Raw genomic sequence first — 4431 nt, 5'->3', positions numbered from 1 at the left:
TTTAATTTAGCCAATTTTTTTATGTGATAACTTAAACTGGTGGTAGACCAAAATGCAGGGTTCAAATTGGGAGAAAAGAGAAAAAAGTTTTTTTGGGCCATCCTAATATATACACATACTACCAGTGTGTATATATAGTTTAGAACATATATGATTATACATTTTTTTGTCTCTTATGATTACCAAGGCTGCATTTATTTGCTAAAAAATACAGTAAAACCAGTACTATATATTGAAATATTATTGAAATTTAAAAGAACGGTTTTCTATTTTAATGTATTTTAAAATGTAATGTATTCCTGTGATGGTAAAGCTGAATTTCCAGCATCATTACTCCACTCTTCAGTGTCACATGATCCTTCAGAAATCATTCTAATATGATGATTTGATGCTCAAGAAACATTTCTGATTATTATTAATGTTGAAAACAGTTGTGCTGCTCATGTCATATGAAAAAAAAATCACAATTATTTCACACGTTTGATCAGTAGGCTATGAAACAATGTTTCCTGTGCACAGCTTCAAAAAAGACAGTAATCCTCCCTGTCTGAGCCCATCTGTATTAGTCTCTGTTTATATGTACTGTATATGAGCCAATATGAGTCATTCTCTCTCTTTCTATTGACATGCGAATCTTTGTGAGTTTTATTATTTGCTCCCGTTTGCCTCTGAAGCGAGAGGGGTCTGAGTATACTGTAGCATCATGGCACCTGGCAGACAGTGTGTTGGCACGGCCGAGGATACAGAGACAGATTGAGGCTGACACAGCAGACCTTCACTTGGCGAATGGCTGGCACTGCCCGCTGTGCGGATCAGAGCAGGCCTCTATGACTCCTCTCGGGGAGTGGAAAAAAAAAGGAGTGCTGTCGGACTTCAGTTCCGGCTGCAGGATGGTAACAACAACAGCGGAAAACGTTTGGAAATCCTTCACAGTATGATGCCATATTCTAAATGTCATGGAGCCAAGTGTCTCACAAAGAAATTGGGGCATTTATGAAGGGCTCTTTCCTTACATTTAGAGTGTCAAACCTGATTTGAATGGCAAGGATGATAAGGGATATCTTCTCTTTGGTTATTAATATTGAAAAGAGTTGTGCAGCTTAATAATTTAAATTTACATTTTTTCAGCATTCTTTTATGAATAGAAATTTCAAAGGAACAGCATTTATTTGAAATAGAAAACCTTTGTAACAATCAATTTAATGCACCTTTAAAAAAAAAAAAAATCTTACTGACCCTGAATGTTTAAATGGATAAATGTGTAGTATTTAAAATGTTGTCTATAAAACACAAAATGGCGCCAGTTACTTTGAAACAAAGGAGAGCAATTCCTCGTTGCAATACGAGAAACATGAAATACATATATATATATATATATATATATATATATATATATATATTTGTTTGTAATGTACACTATTTAATGATTTCTGCTTGATGTAATAGGCCTACCCTGGAAATGATAATAATAATATAAAAAGACACAAGTAGCGCCGGCTTCAGTTACGTCATTGAACAAAAAGAAGATCTGACTGCTGTGTCATCAATTAGTAGGCAATCACAGATTCGTGTTTTTTTTTTGTTTACACAGAGACGATAATTGTAGTGTTTTCAAAAAGTTTGCGTTTTCAGGCCCGTTTTCAACGCTGTTGTCGTGTAAATGAATGGCCAAAACGCATAAAAAGTTTTACGCTTTTAGTTGAAAATGGTGTGGTGTAAACGGCACCTAAAAGTAACAAACTAAAAGTCCAAGAAAACGAAAACACATTCCATTAACAGCAAACATTATGTAAATGTTTTTGAATGTTCTCTGAATCACTCCGCCCAAGTAGCAGTGCTTCGCCTTCTGAGAATATAGTTCCCAGTATGTGTAAGGTTAGAAGATGTCTGTGTCTCATGTGACCTCTTTATTTGTACACGCTGTGACTATACAAATCACAACATGTAAATAGGAAAATGTTGGCGTTATTTTGTCTCTTACTGGGAGCATTATGCTAGCTGTAGCCGTTTACCTCCAGTCTTTGTGCTAAGCTAGGCTAGCGGTGAGTGCGTCAGACAGAGTTACGGCACGCACGGAGATGACAAGGGTATGTATGGACTTATCTAACTCTGGGGGATACGGTGAATAAGCTAAAGTCCCAAAAAGTCAGCGTGTTCCTTTAACGTTATACTGGAAGGATTTTAACTAAAGAACGATAGCTAAAGTTCTGAGGACGTTCCCTGTCAGCTGGGAAGGCCAGGATCACCTGCTTAGCTTCCCTCACTATATGTGCACTGTCAGTCGCTATCAGATCAGCCCTGTTCAAGTCAAGCATTTTCAGTTCAGCCATGGCCTGGAGTCTTAATGTCATTTTGCCAAGCTTTCCAGCAAAAAGAGGGTTGCAGATGAATCTCAATAATGAGCCATGTGCTCCAAACAGCAGGATTCTTGTCTGGTCTCCTGTTCAAGCTGTGACTTTGAGTATGCTTGCTTTGCACCCAAACAAGGCAACAGGGGGCTTAAAGTGTGCTGCCCCATTTTATAATAGAGGATTATTTAAAAATCAGAATATTCAATCAGTAGGAAATAATTAAGCATTCTCAAATCAGCCCTGCATCCGATAAGCATATTGATCAGCCATGGTCTGCAGGATATTGTACACTGAGCCAAGTGCAGAATACAGTAGGATCCTTAAGTAGCCTAGCTATAATTATGCCTATTTAACATCCCAGATCGAGCCATTTATTGCAATTTGTCCATGCACGTATATGCATGCATACATACATACATTCAAACATCCAGTCAAAGTGAAGGACTGAAAGCAAAATGGCCTCCCATGCTGTGTTTCTGCACAGCTCATTAACTGGGGTAAAGCTAGACCTACTTCCCTCATCCTTGAGCTCAGTTTCGTAACTGGGCACTGGGTTAAAATGATCTCTATGGAAAGCTTGTGAAAAAGGCAGGCCTATAACCCTAGGCTCTGGGGGATCTCTTCTCTTTAGGAGCGTCTTGGAGTAAATCGAGTGCTGTCTGAAAGGCAGCTGCATCAGAGCTGTCAGATTGTCATGTCGTCTAATTCTAGAAATAGCTGTGAGGAGGGTTAGGGGAAGAGGCTGTCGGATTATCCGTGTTCATAAGAAATGCTTTAAAAAGATCTTAGCATGCTTGCATGATGCAAATAAATGCTCTTTGAACGGAAAATGACGATTTCATCCTTGGCTTTTGGTGTGAAGGTTTTTGTAGTTATGTTTGGCGCCATCTTTTGGTAATGAAACATTAAGCAGCCCAAGCTAGCAAATTTATTTTATCTCAACACAGGCCTTATTTCTTCATTCTGATTTCTTAACACCTTATAAATATTTCACACATTAATTTTTTTTCTTATCTTATTAAGAAAATAGTTTTATTCTTATTTTTACTTATCTTGGAATATGAATACTTGGACCATGTGTTTGTAAATGAAGACTATGTGCATGTAACTTGTATTTCTATTATCTATAATTTTTAATTTGATTGTTTGCTTTACCATTTTGAGTCACAGTCACAGTGCTTATGTATGCTCAGATGTTTTGTTGTTTTGGCGAACTGTTGTTGTTGTAACCCTGGCCTGGAACCTTCTAGAACATTCTAGAACGTGAAAAGCTTCTCAAAGACAATAGAAATAGAAAGACAATTTTGTTTTGATTTTGTTTCAATGTAATCATTATTTAATAAAATGTTGCATTCTTTTTCTTAATGTGTTTTTATTTTTATTTATTTATTCATTTTGTATTTATTGAATAAGAAATATTGTGCTCATGTGAGGTTAACTGATGCTTTGAGGGTTTTTTTTCGGGCAGTTACAGTGGGGATTTTAGTTTCACATAATTATGGTGGTGATTTAATATACTTTAAATACTTTTTTTGTCTGTTTCTGTTTCCTAACCCAATGCTTTTACTTTGTGTATTTTTAGAGCTTATATCATATGAGCTCAATGAGCTTGACTTCAAGGGATAGTTCACACAAAAATGAAAATTTTGTCATCACTTACTCACCCTCAAGTTTTTCCAAACCTGTAAGATTTTCTTTCTTCTGTTGAACACAAAAGAAGATATTTTGAAGAATATTGGTAACCAGACAGTTGAAGGCAGCCATTGACTACCATAGTAGGAAAAATAAAATACTATTGTAGTCAATGGGGGCTGTCAACTGTTTGATTACCAATATTCTGTGTGCTCAACAGAAGAAAGAAACTCATACAGGTTTGGAAAAAGGGTTAGTATGTGATGACAATATTTTCATTTTTTGGTGAACTATCCCTTTCACAGCACTGGAAATCGACTAAACCCCGCCTCGGTCTGCCTGATGAGGGCGTGGTCAAAGCGTAAAGACAAACCCGAACCAATAGGCATTTAGAAAGCCGGAGCTCTGTGTCAGCACTGCCCAATAAGGTGATCCTATGTTTGGACAT

This window comes from Abramis brama (genome assembly GCF_963993115.1).
Source record: "Abramis brama genome assembly, chromosome: 13".
NCBI classification, from domain to species: domain Eukaryota; kingdom Metazoa; phylum Chordata; class Actinopteri; order Cypriniformes; family Leuciscidae; genus Abramis; species Abramis brama.
Note: the sequence above shows the minus strand (reverse complement) of the source record.